This window comes from Brienomyrus brachyistius, chromosome 5, assembly GCF_023856365.1.
Source record: "Brienomyrus brachyistius isolate T26 chromosome 5, BBRACH_0.4, whole genome shotgun sequence".
Lineage (NCBI taxonomy): Eukaryota > Metazoa > Chordata > Actinopteri > Osteoglossiformes > Mormyridae > Brienomyrus > Brienomyrus brachyistius.
In genome coordinates, this window is record NC_064537.1 from 34,265,162 (window position 1) to 34,282,681 (window position 17,520).

A 17,520-nucleotide genomic window follows, 5' to 3' on the forward strand; every position below is an offset into this window, starting at 1 on the left:
ATGTAGAACGAGTTAGACAGCGAAAACTCACACTTTGTGGAACGTCACGCATTGGCTCGGTGTCTGACACTAACTTGGTTTCTTGGTTTCAGTGGTGTGTAGGTTTTGAAACTTGGGCCAAAAGCTTAAAGCTGCCATGTTTCCACTCGGTTTCGAACCGAGGACCTTTCGCGTGTTAGGCGAACGTGATAACCACTACACTATGGAAACAACAGACGTACATTTCTTTCCTTAACCTAAGGAAATTTTATGTAGTCTGCCAATTGTCAGTGGCTCATCCTCTCACTGAATCAAATGAGAAATACCAGCAGCTGGCCTCTTTTGCAATGTCGTTATATCCAATGGCTAGCATTGGTTCTTTCTTCAGACGACTTTAATCAAGCACCTGGATACTGACTTCACCACTATCAAATAACTTCCACAGAAGATTTAGAAACACAAAGAGCAACTGCTCTTTTCGTAGCCCAAGAATTCACAAGACCGGAAAACCGCTAAGAAGCATCTACGTCGAGAAGATTGAATATCAAAATCAAGGCGCTTGGTTGCGTCTTTTCTTTTGCATAATTTTATTTCTCACATGCTGTTTGGATTCTGAGCCAAATGTAGAACTATTCAGACAGTGAAAACAGACACTTTGTGGAACGTCACACATTGGGTCGGTGTGTGAGGAATAAGAGTGCTACAGAGCACTTTGGCGAAATGGGCCGTGAAGACAAAATGCCTAGCCAGGTCTGACCTGAAGGGGTACTTGTGAGTATTTCTGTATGACAGAGCGCAAAGCACTATTGTGGGGGGGGTCCCTGGTGGTCTAGTGGTCAGGATTTGGCGCTCTCTCCGCCACGGCCCGGGTTCAATTCCCAGTCAGGGAACTCCAGGGGCATCTGCTTGGGATTCTTTTTTTTTTTTTTTTTCTTTTTTTCCCTCCACTTCCCATTGTGACCCTTTTGGCTAGCTTCTGACTTTTGTGACCTAACCGATGTCCTCCCAGCATTCCCAGTGTAGTTGTGCCCTCAGCTTACTTCTCACTCTTCAGTTTTTCACTCCTGGCCACTAAAACGAGCAACAGGGCATTTTCAAGTCAGCTGCACGACAGCACAGACGTTCCACCTGCATGGGAGAACACAGCGCATTCAGCACGCAGACAGGTCCTATGCGGCCTCTCACAAGAAGGCAGAACGAGTCACGCTGATGTTTTGTTGACGGCGGGACTCTTCATGTTCACGTCTCGTAGGGTGATGGGCTTCTATGCCTCAAGAAGACAGCACCCAGCGTGGGGCTCCAACCCACGACTCTGAGATTAAGAGTCTCATGCTCTACCGACTGAGCTAGCCGGGCCAAGAAACAGACGCGAGACCTCAGGACCGGCAACTTTCTGATCTGGTTCTTCTCTGAGAAATGCCTTCTGACTCTGAACCCCATAAAGCACAGCGGTGCTCTTGCTCTTGCTGTCTCCTTGCAAAGTCTCTGCTCCGGACAACTGCTAAGAGGCATCTACGTCGTGATCATTGAACATCAAAATCAAGGCGCTGTGCTCTTGCTCTCGCTGTCTCCTTGCAAGGTATCTGCTCCGGACAACCGCTAAGAGGCATCTACGTCGTAATCGTTGAACATGAAAATCAAGCCGCTTGGTTGCATCTTTTCTTTGGCATAATTTTACTTCTCACATGCTGCTTGAATTATGAGCCAAATGTAGAACGAGTTAGACAGCGAAAACTCACACTTTGTGGAACGTCACGCATTGGCTCGGTGTCTGACACTAACTTGGTTTCTTGGTTTCAGTGGTGTGTAGGTTTTGAAACTTGGGCCAAAAGCTTAAAGCTGCCATGTTTCCACTCGGTTTCGAACCGAGGACTTTTCGCGTGTTAGGCGAACGTGATAACCACTACACTATGGAAACAACAGACGTACATTTCTTTCCTTAACCTAAGGAAATTTTATGTAGTCTGCCAATTGTCAGTGGCTCATCCTCTCACTGAATCAAATGAGAAATACCAGCAGCTGGCCTCTTTTGCAATGTCGTTATATCCAATGGCTAGCATTGGTTCTTTCTTCAGACGACTTTAATCAAGCACCTGGATACTGACTTCACCACTATCAAATAACTTCCACAGAAGATTTAGAAACACAAAGAGCAACTGCTCTTTTCGTAGCCCAAGAATTCACAAGACCGGAAAACCGCTAAGAAGCATCTACGTCGAGAAGATTGAATATCAAAATCAAGGCGCTTGGTTGCGTCTTTTCTTTTGCATAATTTTATTTCTCACATGCTGTTTGGATTCTGAGCCAAATGTAGAACTATTCAGACAGTGAAAACAGACACTTTGTGGAACGTCACACATTGGGTCGGTGTGTGAGGAATAAGAGTGCTACAGAGCACTTTGGCGAAATGGGCCGTGAAGACAAAATGCCTAGCCAGGTCTGACCTGAAGGGGTACTTGTGAGTATTTCTGTATGACAGAGCGCAAAGCACTATTGTGGGGGGGGTCCCTGGTGGTCTAGTGGTCAGGTTTGGCGCTCTCACCGCCACGGCCCCGGTTCGATTCCCGGTCAGGGAACTCCAGGGGCGTCTGCTTGGGATTCTTTTTTTTTTTTTTGTATTTTTTTCCCTCCACTTCCCATTGTGACCCTTTTGGCTAGCTTCTGACTTTTGTGACCTAACCGATGTCCTCCCAGCATTCCCAGTGTAGTTGTGCCCTCAGCTTACTTCTCACTCTTCAGTTTTTCACTCCTGGCCACTAAAACGAGCAACAGGGCATTTTCAAGTCAGCTGCACGACAGCACAGACGTTCCACCTGCATGGGAGAACACAGCGCATTCAGCACGCAGACAGGTCCTATGCGGCCTCTCACAAGAAGGCAGAACGAGTCACGCTGATGTTTTGTTGACGGCGGGACTCTTCATGTTCACGTCTCGGAGGGTGATGGGCTTCTATGCCTCAAGAAGACAGCACCCAGCATGGGGCTCCAACCCACGACTCTGAGATTAAGAGTCTCATGCTCTACCGACTGAGCTAGCCGGGCCAAGACACAGACGCGAGACCTCAGGACCGGCAACTTTCTGATCTGGTTCTTCTCTGAGAAATGCCTTCTGACTCTGAACCCCATAAAGCACAGCGGTGCTCTTGCTCTTGCTGTCTCCTTGCAAAGTCTCTGCTCCGGACAACCGCTAAGAGGCATCTACGTCGTGATCATTGAACATCAAAATCAAGGCGCTGTGCTCTTGCTCTCGCTGTCTCCTTGCAAGGTCTCTGCTCCGGACAACCGCTAAGAGGCATCTACGTCGTAATCGTTGAACATGAAAATCAAGCCGCTTGGTTGCATCTTTTCTTTGGCATAATTTTACTTCTCACATGCTGCTTGAATTATGAGCCAAATGTAGAACGAGTTAGACAGCGAAAACTCACACTTTGTGGAACGTCACGCATTGGCTCGGTGTCTGACACTAACTTGGTTTCTTGGTTTCAGTGGTGTGTAGGTTTTGAAACTTGGGCCAAAAGCTTAAAGCTGCCATGTTTCCACTCGGTTTTGAACCGAGGACTTTTCGCTTGTTAGGCGAACGTGATAACCACTACACTATGGAAACAACAGACGTACATTTCTTTCCTTAACCTAAGGAAATTTTATGTAGTCTGCCAATTGTCAGTGGCTCATCCTCTCACTGAATCAAATGAGAAATACCAGCAGCTGGCCTCTTTTGCAATGTCGTTATATCCAATGGCTAGCATTGGTTCTTTCTTCAGACGACTTTAATCAAGCACCTGGATACTGACTTCACCACTATCAAATAACTTCCACAGAAGATTTAGAAACACAAAGAGCAACTGCTCTTTTCGTAGCCCAAGAATTCACAAGACCGGAAAACCGCTAAGAAGCATCTACGTCGAGAAGATTGAATATCAAAATCAAGGCGCTTGGTTGCGTCTTTTCTTTTGCATAATTTTATTTCTCACATGCTGTTTGGATTCTGAGCCAAATGTAGAACTATTCAGACAGTGAAAACAGACACTTTGTGGAACGTCACACATTGGGTCGGTGTGTGAGGAATAAGAGTGCTACAGAGCACTTTGGCGAAATGGGCCGTGAAGACAAAATGCCTAGCCAGGTCTGACCTGAAGGGGTACTTGTGAGTATTTCTGTATGACAGAGCGCAAAGCACTATTGTGGGGGGGGTCCCTGGTGGTCTAGTGGTCAGGTTTGGCGCTCTCACCGCCACGGCCCCGGTTCGATTCCCGGTCAGGGAACTCCAGGGGCGTCTGCTTGGGATTCTTTTTTTTTTTTTTGTATTTTTTTCCCTCCACTTCCCATTGTGACCCTTTTGGCTAGCTTCTGACTTTTGTGACCTAACCGATGTCCTCCCAGCATTCCCAGTGTAGTTGTGCCCTCAGCTTACTTCTCACTCTTCAGTTTTTCACTCCTGGCCACTAAAACGAGCAACAGGGCATTTTCAAGTCAGCTGCACGACAGCACAGACGTTCCACCTGCATGGGAGAACACAGCGCATTCAGCACGCAGACAGGTCCTATGCGGCCTCTCACAAGAAGGCAGAACGAGTCACGCTGATGTTTTGTTGACGGCGGGACTCTTCATGTTCACGTCTCGGAGGGTGATGGGCTTCTATGCCTCAAGAAGACAGCACCCAGCATGGGGCTCCAACCCACGACTCTGAGATTAAGAGTCTCATGCTCTACCGACTGAGCTAGCCGGGCCAAGACACAGACGCGAGACCTCAGGACCGGCAACTTTCTGATCTGGTTCTTCTCTGAGAAATGCCTTCTGACTCTGAACCCCATAAAGCACAGCGGTGCTCTTGCTCTTGCTGTCTCCTTGCAAAGTCTCTGCTCCGGACAACCGCTAAGAGGCATCTACGTCGTGATCATTGAACATCAAAATCAAGGCGCTGTGCTCTTGCTCTCGCTGTCTCCTTGCAAGGTCTCTGCTCCGGACAACCGCTAAGAGGCATCTACGTCGTAATCGTTGAACATGAAAATCAAGCCGCTTGGTTGCATCTTTTCTTTGGCATAATTTTACTTCTCACATGCTGCTTGAATTATGAGCCAAATGTAGAACGAGTTAGACAGCGAAAACTCACACTTTGTGGAACGTCACGCATTGGCTCGGTGTCTGACACTAACTTGGTTTCTTGGTTTCAGTGGTGTGTAGGTTTTGAAACTTGGGCCAAAAGCTTAAAGCTGCCATGTTTCCACTCGGTTTTGAACCGAGGACTTTTCGCGTGTTAGGCGAACGTGATAACCACTACACTATGGAAACAACAGACGTACATTTCTTTCCTTAACCTAAGGAAATTTTATGTAGTCTGCCAATTGTCAGTGGCTCATCCTCTCACTGAATCAAATGAGAAATACCAGCAGCTGGCCTCTTTTGCAATGTCGTTATATCCAATGGCTAGCATTGGTTCTTTCTTCAGACGACTTTAATCAAGAACCTGGATACTGACTTCACCACTATCAAATAACTTCCACAGAAGATTTAGAAACACAAAGAGCAACTGCTCTTTTCGTAGCCCAAGAATTCACAAGACCGGAAAACCGCTAAGAAGCATCTACGTCGAGAAGATTGAATATCAAAATCAAGGCGCTTGGTTGCGTCTTTTCTTTTGCATAATTTTATTTCTCACATGCTGTTTGGATTCTGAGCCAAATGTAGAACTATTCAGACAGTGAAAACAGACACTTTGTGGAACGTCACACATTGGGTCGGTGTGTGAGGAATAAGAGTGCTACAGAGCACTTTGGCGAAATGGGCCGTGAAGACAAAATGCCTAGCCAGGTCTGACCTGAAGGGGTACTTGTGAGTATTTCTGTATGACAGAGCGCAAAGCAATATTGTGGAGGTGGGGTCCCTGGTGGTCTAGTGGTCAGGATTTGGCGCTCTCACCGCCACGGCCCGGGTTCGATTCCCGGTCAGGGAACTCCAGGGGCGTCTGCTTGGGATTCTTTTTTTTTTTTTTTGTCTTTTTTTCCCTCCACTTCCCATTGTGACCCTTTTGGCTAGCTTCTGACTTTTGTGACCTAACCGATGTCCTCCCAGCATTCCCAGTGTAGTTGTGCCCTCAGCTTACTTCTCACTCTTCAGTTTTTCACTCCTGGCCACTAAAACGAGCAACAGGGCATTTTCAAGTCAGCTGCACGACAGCACAGACGTTCCACCTGCATGGGAGAACACAGCGCATTCAGCACGCAGACAGGTCCTATGCGGCCTCTCACAAGAAGGCAGAACGAGTCACGCTGATGTTTTGTTGACGGCGGGACTCTTCATGTTCACGTCTCGGAGGGTGATGGGCTTCTATGCCTCAAGAAGACAGCACCCAGCATGGGGCTCCAACCCACGACTCTGAGATTAAGAGTCTCATGCTCTACCGACTGAGCTAGCCGGGCCAAGACACAGACGCGAGACCTCAGGACCGGCAACTTTCTGATCTGGTTCTTCTCTGAGAAATGCCTTCTGACTCTGAACCCCATAAAGCACAGCGGTGCTCTTGCTCTTGCTGTCTCCTTGCAAAGTCTCTGCTCCGGACAACCACTAAGAGGCATCTACGTCGTGATCATTGAACATCAAAATCAAGGCGCTGTGCTCTTGCTCTCGCTGTCTCCTTGCAAGGTCTCTGCTCCGGACAACCGCTAAGAGGCATCTACGTCGTAATCGTTGAACATGAAAATCAAGCCGCTTGGTTGCATCTTTTCTTTGGCATAATTTTACTTCTCACATGCTGCTTGAATTATGAGCCAAATGTAGAACGAGTTAGACAGCGAAAACTCACACTTTGTGGAACGTCACGCATTGGCTCGGTGTCTGACACTAACTTGGTTTCTTGGTTTCAGTGGTGTGTAGGTTTTGAAACTTGGGCCAAAAGCTTAAAGCTGCCATGTTTCCACTCGGTTTCGAACCGAGGACCTTTCGCGTGTTAGGCGAACGTGATAACCACTACACTATGGAAACAACAGACGTACATTTCTTTCCTTAACCTAAGGAAATTTTATGTAGTCTGCCAATTGTCAGTGGCTCATCCTCTCACTGAATCAAATGAGAAATACCAGCAGCTGGCCTCTTTTGCAATGTCGTTATATCCAATGGCTAGCATTGGTTCTTTCTTCAGACGACTTTAATCAAGCACCTGGATACTGACTTCACCACTATCAAATAACTTCCACAGAAGATTTAGAAACACAAAGAGCAACTGCTCTTTTCGTAGCCCAAGAATTCACAAGACCGGAAATCCGCTAAGAAGCATCTACGTCGAGAAGATTGAATATTAAAATCAAGGCGCTTGGTTGCGTCTTTTCTTTTGCATAATTTTATTTCTCACATGCTGTTTGGATTCTGAGCCAAATGTAGAACTATTCAGACAGTGAAAACAGACACTTTGTGGAACGTCACACATTGGGTCGGTGTGTGAGGAATAAGAGTGCTACAGAGCACTTTGGCGAAATGGGCCGTGAAGACAAAATGCCTAGCCAGGTCTGACCTGAAGGGGTACTTGTGAGTATTTCTGTATGACAGACCGCAAAGCACTATTGTGGAGGTGGGGTCCCTGGTGGTCTAGTGGTCAGGATTTGGCGCTCTCACCGCCACGGCCCGGGTTCGATTCCCGGTCAGGGAACTCCAGGGGCGTCTGCTTGGGATTCTTTTTTTTTTTTTTTGTCTTTTTTTCCCTCCACTTCCCATTGTGACCCTTTTGGCTAGCTTCTGACTTTTGTGACCTAACCGATGTCCTCCCAGCATTCCCAGTGTAGTTGTGCCCTCAGCTTACTTCTCACTCTTCAGTTTTTCACTCCTGGCCACTAAAACGAGCAACAGGGCATTTTCAAGTCAGCTGCACGACAGCACAGACGTTCCACCTGCATGGGAGAACACAGCGCATTCAGCACGCAGACAGAAACCAAGAAACAATCAAAATCCTATGCGGCCTCTCACAAGAAGGCAGAACGAGTCACGCTGATGTTTTGTTGACGGCGGGACTCTTCATGTTCACGTCTCGGAGGGTGATGGGCTTCTATGCCTCAAGAAGACAGCACCCAGCATGGGGCTCCAACCCACGACTCTGAGATTAAGAGTCTCATGCTCTACCGACTGAGCTAGCCGGGCCAAGACACAGACGCGAGACCTCAGGACCGGCAACTTTCTGATCTGGTTCTTCTCTGAGAAATGCCTTCTGACTCTGAACCCCATAAAGCACAGCGGTGCTCTTGCTCTTGCTGTCTCCTTGCAAAGTCTCTGCTCCGGACAACTGCTAAGAGGCATCTACGCCGTGATCATTGAACATCAAAATCAAGGCGCTGTGCTCTTGCTCTCGCTGTCTCCTTGCAAGGTCTCTGCTCCGGACAACCGCTAAGAGGCATCTACGTCGTAATCGTTGAACATGAAAATCAAGCCGCTTGGTTGCATCTTTTCTTTGGCATAATTTTACTTCTCACATGCTGCTTGAATTATGAGCCAAATGTAGAACGAGTTAGACAGCGAAAACTCACACTTTGTGGAACGTCACGCATTGGCTCGGTGTCTGACACTAACTTGGTTTCTTGGTTTCAGTGGTGTGTAGGTTTGGAAACTTGGGCCAAAAGCTTAAAGCTGCCATGTTTCCACTCGGTTTCGAACCGAGGACCTTTCGTGTGTTAGGCGAACGTGATAACCACTACACTATGGAAACAACAGACGTACATTTCTTTCCTTAACCTAAGGAAATTTTATGTAGTCTGCCAATTGTCAGTGGCTCATCCTCTCACTGAATCAAATGAGAAATACCAGCAGCTGGCCTCTTTTGCAATGTCGTTATATCCAATGGCTAGCATTGGTTCTTTCTTCAGACGACTTTAATCAAGCACCTGGATACTGACTTCACCACTATCAAATAACTTCCACAGAAGATTTAGAAACACAAAGAGCAACTGCTCTTTTCGTAGCCCAAGAATTCACAAGACCGGAAATCCGCTAAGAAGCATCTACGTCGAGAAGATTGAATATTAAAATCAAGGCGCTTGGTTGCGTCTTTTCTTTTGCATAATTTTATTTCTCACATGCTGTTTGGATTCTGAGCCAAATGTAGAACTATTCAGACAGTGAAAACAGACACTTTGTGGAACGTCACACATTGGGTCGGTGTGTGAGGAATAAGAGTGCTACAGAGCACTTTGGCGAAATGGGCCGTGAAGACAAAATGCCTAGCCAGGTCTGACCTGAAGGGGTACTTGTGAGTATTTCTGTATGACAGACCGCAAAGCACTATTGTGGAGGTGGGGTCCCTGGTGGTCTAGTGGTCAGGATTTGGCGCTCTCACCGCCACGGCCCGGGTTCGATTCCCGGTCAGGGAACTCCAGGGGCGTCTGCTTGGGATTCTTTTTTTTTTTTTTTGTCTTTTTTTCCCTCCACTTCCCATTGTGACCCTTTTGGCTAGCTTCTGACTTTTGTGACCTAACCGATGTCCTCCCAGCATTCCCAGTGTAGTTGTGCCCTCAGCTTACTTCTCACTCTTCAGTTTTTCACTCCTGGCCACTAAAACGAGCAACAGGGCATTTTCAAGTCAGCTGCACGACAGCACAGACGTTCCACCTGCATGGGAGAACACAGCGCATTCAGCACGCAGACAGGTCCTATGCGGCCTCTCACAAGAAGGCAGAACGAGTCACGCTGATGTTTTGTTGACGGCGGGACTCTTCATGTTCACGTCTCGTAGGGTGATGGGCTTCTATGCCTCAAGAAGACAGCACCCAGCGTGGGGCTCCAACCCACGACTCTGAGATTAAGAGTCTCATGCTCTACCGACTGAGCTAGCCAGGCCAAGACACAGACGCGAGACCTCAGGACCGGCAACTTTCTGATCTGGTTCTTCTCTGAGAAATGCCTTCTGACTCTGAACCCCATAAAGCACAGCGGTGCTCTTGCTCTTGCTGTCTCCTTGCAAAGTCTCTGCTCCGGACAACCGCTAAGAGGCATCTACGCCGTGATCATTGAACATCAAAATCAAGGCGCTGTGCTCTTGCTCTCGCTGTCTCCTTGCAAGGTATCTGCTCCGGACAACCGCTAAGAGGCATCTACGTCGTAATCGTTGAACATGAAAATCAAGCCGCTTGGTTGCATCTTTTCTTTGGCATAATTTTACTTCTCACATGCTGCTTGAATTATGAGCCAAATGTAGAACGAGTTAGACAGCGAAAACTCACACTTTGTGGAACGTCACGCATTGGCTCGGTGTCTGACACTAACTTGGTTTCTTGGTTTCAGTGGTGTGTAGGTTTTGAAACTTGGGCCAAAAGCTTAAAGCTGCCATGTTTCCACTCGGTTTCGAACCGAGGACCTTTCGCGTGTTAGGCGAACGTGATAACCACTACACTATGGAAACAACAGACGTACATTTCTTTCCTTAACCTAAGGAAATTTTATGTAGTCTGCCAATTGTCAGTGGCTCATCCTCTCACTGAATCAAATGAGAAATACCAGCAGCTGGCCTCTTTTGCAATGTCGTTATATCCAATGGCTAGCATTGGTTCTTTCTTCAGACGACTTTAATCAAGCACCTGGATACTGACTTCACCACTATCAAATAACTTCCACAGAAGATTTAGAAACACAAAGAGCAACTGCTCTTTTCGTAGCCCAAGAATTCACAAGACCGGAAAACCGCTAAGAAGCATCTACGTCGAGAAGATTGAATATCAAAATCAAGGCGCTTGGTTGCGTCTTTTCTTTTGCATAATTTTATTTCTCACATGCTGTTTGGATTCTGAGCCAAATGTAGAACTATTCAGACAGTGAAAACAGACACTTTGTGGAACGTCACACATTGGGTCGGTGTGTGAGGAATAAGAGTGCTACAGAGCACTTTGGCGAAATGGGCCGTGAAGACAAAATGCCTAGCCAGGTCTGACCTGAAGGGGTACTTGTGAGTATTTCTGTATGACAGAGCGCAAAGCACTGTTGTGGGGGGGGTCCCTGGTGGTCTAGTGGTCAGGATTTGGCGCTCTCACCGCCACGGCCCGGGTTCGATTCCCGGTCAGGGAACTCCAGGGGCGTCTGCTTGGGATTCTTTTTTTTTTTTTTTGTCTTTTTTTCCCTCCACTTCCCATTGTGACCCTTTTGGCTAGCTTCTGACTTTTGTGACCTAACCGATGTCCTCCCAGCATTCCCAGTGTAGTTGTGCCCTCAGCTTACTTCTCACTCTTCAGTTTTTCACTCCTGGCCACTAAAACGAGCAACAGGGCATTTTCAAGTCAGCTGCACGACAGCACAGACGTTCCACCTGCATGGGAGAACACAGCGCATTCAGCACGCAGACAGGTCCTATGCGGCCTCTCACAAGAAGGCAGAACGAGTCACGCTGATGTTTTGTTGACGGCGGGACTCTTCATGTTCACGTCTCGGAGGGTGATGGGCTTCTATGCCTCAAGAAGACAGCACCCAGCATGGGGCTCCAACCCACGACTCTGAGATTAAGAGTCTCATGCTCTACCGACTGAGCTAGCCGGGCCAAGACACAGACGCGAGACCTCAGGACCGGCAACTTTCTGATCTGGTTCTTCTCTGAGAAATGCCTTCTGACTCTGAACCCCATAAAGCACAGCGGTGCTCTTGCTCTTGCTGTCTCCTTGCAAAGTCTCTGCTCCGGACAACCACTAAGAGGCATCTACGTCGTGATCATTGAACATCAAAATCAAGGCGCTGTGCTCTTGCTCTCGCTGTCTCCTTGCAAGGTCTCTGCTCCGGACAACCGCTAAGAGGCATCTACGTCGTAATCGTTGAACATGAAAATCAAGCCGCTTGGTTGCATCTTTTCTTTGGCATAATTTTACTTCTCACATGCTGCTTGAATTATGAGCCAAATGTAGAACGAGTTAGACAGCGAAAACTCACACTTTGTGGAACGTCACGCATTGGCTCGGTGTCTGACACTAACTTGGTTTCTTGGTTTCAGTGGTGTGTAGGTTTTGAAACTTGGGCCAAAAGCTTAAAGCTGCCATGTTTCCACTCGGTTTCGAACCGAGGACCTTTCGCGTGTTAGGCGAACGTGATAACCACTACACTATGGAAACAACAGACGTACATTTCTTTCCTTAACCTAAGGAAATTTTATGTAGTCTGCCAATTGTCAGTGGCTCATCCTCTCACTGAATCAAATGAGAAATACCAGCAGCTGGCCTCTTTTGCAATGTCGTTATATCCAATGGCTAGCATTGGTTCTTTCTTCAGACGACTTTAATCAAGCACCTGGATACTGACTTCACCACTATCAAATAACTTCCACAGAAGATTTAGAAACACAAAGAGCAACTGCTCTTTTCGTAGCCCAAGAATTCACAAGACCGGAAATCCGCTAAGAAGCATCTACGTCGAGAAGATTGAATATTAAAATCAAGGCGCTTGGTTGCGTCTTTTCTTTTGCATAATTTTATTTCTCACATGCTGTTTGGATTCTGAGCCAAATGTAGAACTATTCAGACAGTGAAAACAGACACTTTGTGGAACGTCACACATTGGGTCGGTGTGTGAGGAATAAGAGTGCTACAGAGCACTTTGGCGAAATGGGCCGTGAAGACAAAATGCCTAGCCAGGTCTGACCTGAAGGGGTACTTGTGAGTATTTCTGTATGACAGACCGCAAAGCACTATTGTGGAGGTGGGGTCCCTGGTGGTCTAGTGGTCAGGATTTGGCGCTCTCACCGCCACGGCCCGGGTTCGATTCCCGGTCAGGGAACTCCAGGGGCGTCTGCTTGGGATTCTTTTTTTTTTTTTTTTGTCTTTTTTTCCCTCCACTTCCCATTGTGACCCTTTTGGCTAGCTTCTGACTTTTGTGACCTAACCGATGTCCTCCCAGCATTCCCAGTGTAGTTGTGCCCTCAGCTTACTTCTCACTCTTCAGTTTTTCACTCCTGGCCACTAAAACGAGCAACAGGGCATTTTCAAGTCAGCTGCACGACAGCACAGACGTTCCACCTGCATGGGAGAACACAGCGCATTCAGCACGCAGACAGGTCCTATGCGGCCTCTCACAAGAAGGCAGAACGAGTCACGCTGATGTTTTGTTGACGGCGGGACTCTTCATGTTCACGTCTCGTAGGGTGATGGGCTTCTATGCCTCAAGAAGACAGCACCCAGCGTGGGGCTCCAACCCACGACTCTGAGATTAAGAGTCTCATGCTCTACCGACTGAGCTAGCCAGGCCAAGACACAGACGCGAGACCTCAGGACCGGCAACTTTCTGATCTGGTTCTTCTCTGAGAAATGCCTTCTGACTCTGAACCCCATAAAGCACAGCGGTGCTCTTGCTCTTGCTGTCTCCTTGCAAAGTCTCTGCTCCGGACAACCGCTAAGAGGCATCTACGCCGTGATCATTGAACATCAAAATCAAGGCGCTGTGCTCTTGCTCTCGCTGTCTCCTTGCAAGGTATCTGCTCCGGACAACCGCTAAGAGGCATCTACGTCGTAATCGTTGAACATGAAAATCAAGCCGCTTGGTTGCATCTTTTCTTTGGCATAATTTTACTTCTCACATGCTGCTTGAATTATGAGCCAAATGTAGAACGAGTTAGACAGCGAAAACTCACACTTTGTGGAACGTCACGCATTGGCTCGGTGTCTGACACTAACTTGGTTTCTTGGTTTCAGTGGTGTGTAGGTTTTGAAACTTGGGCCAAAAGCTTAAAGCTGCCATGTTTCCACTCGGTTTCGAACCGAGGACCTTTCGCGTGTTAGGCGAACGTGATAACCACTACACTATGGAAACAACAGACGTACATTTCTTTCCTTAACCTAAGGAAATTTTATGTAGTCTGCCAATTGTCAGTGGCTCATCCTCTCACTGAATCAAATGAGAAATACCAGCAGCTGGCCTCTTTTGCAATGTCGTTATATCCAATGGCTAGCATTGGTTCTTTCTTCAGACGACTTTAATCAAGCACCTGGATACTGACTTCACCACTATCAAATAACTTCCACAGAAGATTTAGAAACACAAAGAGCAACTGCTCTTTTCGTAGCCCAAGAATTCACAAGACCGGAAAACCGCTAAGAAGCATCTACGTCGAGAAGATTGAATATCAAAATCAAGGCGCTTGGTTGCGTCTTTTCTTTTGCATAATTTTATTTCTCACATGCTGTTTGGATTCTGAGCCAAATGTAGAACTATTCAGACAGTGAAAACAGACACTTTGTGGAACGTCACACATTGGGTCGGTGTGTGAGGAATAAGAGTGCTACAGAGCACTTTGGCGAAATGGGCCGTGAAGACAAAATGCCTAGCCAGGTCTGACCTGAAGGGGTACTTGTGAGTATTTCTGTATGACAGAGCGCAAAGCACTATTGTGGGGGGGGTCCCTGGTGGTCTAGTGGTCAGGATTTGGCGCTCTCACCACCACGGCCCAGGTTCGATTCCCAGTCAGGGAACTCCAGGGGCATCTGCTTGGGATTCTTTTTTTTTTTTTTTTCTTTTTTTCCCTCCACTTCCCATTGTGACCCTTTTGGCTAGCTTCTGACTTTTGTGACCTAACCGATGTCCTCCCAGCATTCCCAGTGTAGTTGTGCCCTCAGCTTACTTCTCACTCTTCAGTTTTTCACTCCTGGCCACTAAAACGAGCAACAGGGCATTTTCAAGTCAGCTGCACGACAGCACAGACGTTCCACCTGCATGGGAGAACACAGCGCATTCAGCACGCAGACAGGTCCTATGCGGCCTCTCACAAGAAGGCAGAACGAGTCACGCTGATGTTTTGTTGACGGCGGGACTCTTCATGTTCACGTCTCGTAGGGTGATGGGCTTCTATGCCTCAAGAAGACAGCACCCAGCGTGGGGCTCCAACCCACGACTCTGAGATTAAGAGTCTCATGCTCTACCGACTGAGCTAGCCAGGCCAAGACACAGACGCGAGACCTCAGGACCGGCAACTTTCTGATCTGGTTCTTCTCTGAGAAATGCCTTCTGACTCTGAACCCCATAAAGCACAGCGGTGCTCTTGCTCTTGCTGTCTCCTTGCAAAGTCTCTGCTCCGGACAACCGCTAAGAGGCATCTACGCCGTGATCATTGAACATCAAAATCAAGGCGCTGTGCTCTTGCTCTCGCTGTCTCCTTGCAAGGTATCTGCTCCGGACAACCGCTAAGAGGCATCTACGTCGTAATCGTTGAACATGAAAATCAAGCCGCTTGGTTGCATCTTTTCTTTGGCATAATTTTACTTCTCACATGCTGCTTGAATTATGAGCCAAATGTAGAACGAGTTAGACAGCGAAAACTCACACTTTGTGGAACGTCACGCATTGGCTCGGTGTCTGACACTAACTTGGTTTCTTGGTTTCAGTGGTGTGTAGGTTTTGAAACTTGGGCCAAAAGCTTAAAGCTGCCATGTTTCCACTCGGTTTTGAACCGAGGACTTTTCGCGTGTTAGGCGAACGTGATAACCACTACACTATGGAAACAACAGACGTACATTTCTTTCCTTAACCTAAGGAAATTTTATGTAGTCTGCCAATTGTCAGTGGCTCATCCTCTCACTGAATCAAATGAGAAATACCAGCAGCTGGCCTCTTTTGCAATGTCGTTATATCCAATGGCTAGCATTGGTTCTTTCTTCAGACGACTTTAATCAAGCACCTGGATACTGACTTCACCACTATCAAATAACTTCCACAGAAGATTTAGAAACACAAAGAGCAACTGCTCTTTTCGTAGCCCAAGAATTCACAAGACCGGAAAACCGCTAAGAAGCATCTACGTCGAGAAGATTGAATATCAAAATCAAGGCGCTTGGTTGCGTCTTTTCTTTTGCATAATTTTATTTCTCACATGCTGTTTGGATTCTGAGCCAAATGTAGAACTATTCAGACAGTGAAAACAGACACTTTGTGGAACGTCACACATTGGGTCGGTGTGTGAGGAATAAGAGTGCTACAGAGCACTTTGGCGAAATGGGCCGTGAAGACAAAATGCCTAGCCAGGTCTGACCTGAAGGGGTACTTGTGAGTATTTCTGTATGACAGAGCGCAAAGCAATATTGTGGAGGTGGGGTCCCTGGTGGTCTAGTGGTCAGGATTTGGCGCTCTCACCGCCACGGCTCGGGTTCGATTCCCGGTCAGGGAACTCCAGGGGCGTCTGCTTGGGATTCTTTTTTTTTTTTTTTGTCTTTTTTTCCCTCCACTTCCCATTGTGACCCTTTTGGCTAGCTTCTGACTTTTGTGACCTAACCGATGTCCTCCCAGCATTCCCAGTGTAGTTGTGCCCTCAGCTTACTTCTCACTCTTCAGTTTTTCACTCCTGGCCACTAAAACGAGCAACAGGGCATTTTCAAGTCAGCTGCACGACAGCACAGACGTTCCACCTGCATGGGAGAACACAGCGCATTCAGCACGCAGACAGGTCCTATGCGGCCTCTCACAAGAAGGCAGAACGAGTCACGCTGATGTTTTGTTGACGGCGGGACTCTTCATGTTCACGTCTCGGAGGGTGATGGGCTTCTATGCCTCAAGAAGACAGCACCCAGCATGGGGCTCCAACCCACGACTCTGAGATTAAGAGTCTCATGCTCTACCGACTGAGCTAGCCGGGCCAAGACACAGACGCGAGACCTCAGGACCGGCAACTTTCTGATCTGGTTCTTCTCTGAGAAATGCCTTCTGACTCTGAACCCCATAAAGCACAGCGGTGCTCTTGCTCTCGCCGTCTCCTTGCAAGGTCTCTGCTCCGGACAACCACTAAGAGGCATCTACGTTGTGATCATTGAACATCAAAATCAAGGCGCTGTGCTCTTGCTCTCGCTGTCTCCTTGCAAGGTCTCTGCTCCGGACAACCGCTAAGAGGCATCTACGTCGTAATCGTTGAACATGAAAATCAAGCCGCTTGGTTGCATCTTTTCTTTGGCATAATTTTACTTCTCACATGCTGCTTGAATTATGAGCCAAATGTAGAACGAGTTAGACAGCGAAAACTCACACTTTGTGGAACGTCACGCATTGGCTCTGTGTCTGACACTAACTTGGTTTCTTGGTTTCAGTGGTGTGTAGGTTTTGAAACTTGGGCCAAAAGCTTAAAGCTGCCATGTTTCCACTCGGTTTCGAACCGAGGACCTTTCGCGTGTTAGGCGAACGTGATAACCACTACACTATGGAAACAACAGACGTACATTTCTTTCCTTAACCTAAGGAAATTTTATGTAGTCTGCCAATTGTCAGTGGCTCATCCTCTCACTGAATCAAATGAGAAATACCAGCAGCTGGCCTCTTTTGCAATGTCGTTATATCCAATGGCTAGCATTGGTTCTTTCTTCAGACGACTTTAATCAAGCACCTGGATACTGACTTCACCACTATCAAATAACTTCCACAGAAGATTTAGAAACACAAAGAGCAACTGCTCTTTTCGTAGCCCAAGAATTCACAAGACCGGAAATCCGCTAAGAAGCATCTACGTCGAGAAGATTGAATATTAAAATCAAGGCGCTTGGTTGCGTCTTTTCTTTTGCATAATTTTATTTCTCACATGCTGTTTGGATTCTGAGCCAAATGTAGAACTATTCAGACAGTGAAA

The 17,520-nt window shown here is 47.3% G+C and overlaps 16 non-coding genes across 16 annotated transcripts; 5 read left to right on the forward strand and 11 right to left on the reverse strand.

Annotated features, from left to right (window-relative positions):
* Nucleotides 1–137: 137 nt before the first annotated feature.
* Nucleotides 138–210, reverse strand: trnav-aac (transfer RNA valine (anticodon AAC)). The gene has a single exon. It is a non-coding gene; the product is annotated as a tRNA-Val (tRNA).
* Nucleotides 211–1,824: 1,614 nt separating this feature from the next.
* Nucleotides 1,825–1,897, reverse strand: trnav-aac (transfer RNA valine (anticodon AAC)). Its single transcript has one exon. It is a non-coding gene; the product is annotated as a tRNA-Val (tRNA).
* Nucleotides 1,898–3,509: 1,612 nt separating this feature from the next.
* Nucleotides 3,510–3,582, reverse strand: trnav-aac (transfer RNA valine (anticodon AAC)). The gene has a single exon. It is a non-coding gene; the product is annotated as a tRNA-Val (tRNA).
* A 1,612-nt stretch (nt 3,583–5,194) lies between these two features.
* Nucleotides 5,195–5,267, reverse strand: trnav-aac (transfer RNA valine (anticodon AAC)). Its single transcript has one exon. It is a non-coding gene; the product is annotated as a tRNA-Val (tRNA).
* A 589-nt stretch (nt 5,268–5,856) lies between these two features.
* Nucleotides 5,857–5,928, forward strand: trnae-cuc (transfer RNA glutamic acid (anticodon CUC)). Its single transcript has one exon. It is a non-coding gene; the product is annotated as a tRNA-Glu (tRNA).
* A 955-nt stretch (nt 5,929–6,883) lies between these two features.
* trnav-aac (transfer RNA valine (anticodon AAC)) lies at nt 6,884–6,956 on the reverse strand. The gene has a single exon. It is a non-coding gene; the product is annotated as a tRNA-Val (tRNA).
* Nucleotides 6,957–7,545: 589 nt separating this feature from the next.
* trnae-cuc (transfer RNA glutamic acid (anticodon CUC)) lies at nt 7,546–7,617 on the forward strand. Its single transcript has one exon. It is a non-coding gene; the product is annotated as a tRNA-Glu (tRNA).
* A 974-nt stretch (nt 7,618–8,591) lies between these two features.
* On the reverse strand, nt 8,592–8,664 carry trnav-aac (transfer RNA valine (anticodon AAC)). Its single transcript has one exon. It is a non-coding gene; the product is annotated as a tRNA-Val (tRNA).
* A 589-nt stretch (nt 8,665–9,253) lies between these two features.
* trnae-cuc (transfer RNA glutamic acid (anticodon CUC)) lies at nt 9,254–9,325 on the forward strand. The gene has a single exon. It is a non-coding gene; the product is annotated as a tRNA-Glu (tRNA).
* A 955-nt stretch (nt 9,326–10,280) lies between these two features.
* Nucleotides 10,281–10,353, reverse strand: trnav-aac (transfer RNA valine (anticodon AAC)). The gene has a single exon. It is a non-coding gene; the product is annotated as a tRNA-Val (tRNA).
* Nucleotides 10,354–10,940: 587 nt separating this feature from the next.
* trnae-cuc (transfer RNA glutamic acid (anticodon CUC)) lies at nt 10,941–11,012 on the forward strand. Its single transcript has one exon. It is a non-coding gene; the product is annotated as a tRNA-Glu (tRNA).
* A 955-nt stretch (nt 11,013–11,967) lies between these two features.
* Nucleotides 11,968–12,040, reverse strand: trnav-aac (transfer RNA valine (anticodon AAC)). The gene has a single exon. It is a non-coding gene; the product is annotated as a tRNA-Val (tRNA).
* A 589-nt stretch (nt 12,041–12,629) lies between these two features.
* Nucleotides 12,630–12,701, forward strand: trnae-cuc (transfer RNA glutamic acid (anticodon CUC)). Its single transcript has one exon. It is a non-coding gene; the product is annotated as a tRNA-Glu (tRNA).
* Nucleotides 12,702–13,657: 956 nt separating this feature from the next.
* Nucleotides 13,658–13,730, reverse strand: trnav-aac (transfer RNA valine (anticodon AAC)). The gene has a single exon. It is a non-coding gene; the product is annotated as a tRNA-Val (tRNA).
* A 1,613-nt stretch (nt 13,731–15,343) lies between these two features.
* Nucleotides 15,344–15,416, reverse strand: trnav-aac (transfer RNA valine (anticodon AAC)). The gene has a single exon. It is a non-coding gene; the product is annotated as a tRNA-Val (tRNA).
* A 1,616-nt stretch (nt 15,417–17,032) lies between these two features.
* trnav-aac (transfer RNA valine (anticodon AAC)) lies at nt 17,033–17,105 on the reverse strand. The gene has a single exon. It is a non-coding gene; the product is annotated as a tRNA-Val (tRNA).
* Between the last annotated feature and the right edge of the window lie 415 nt (nt 17,106–17,520).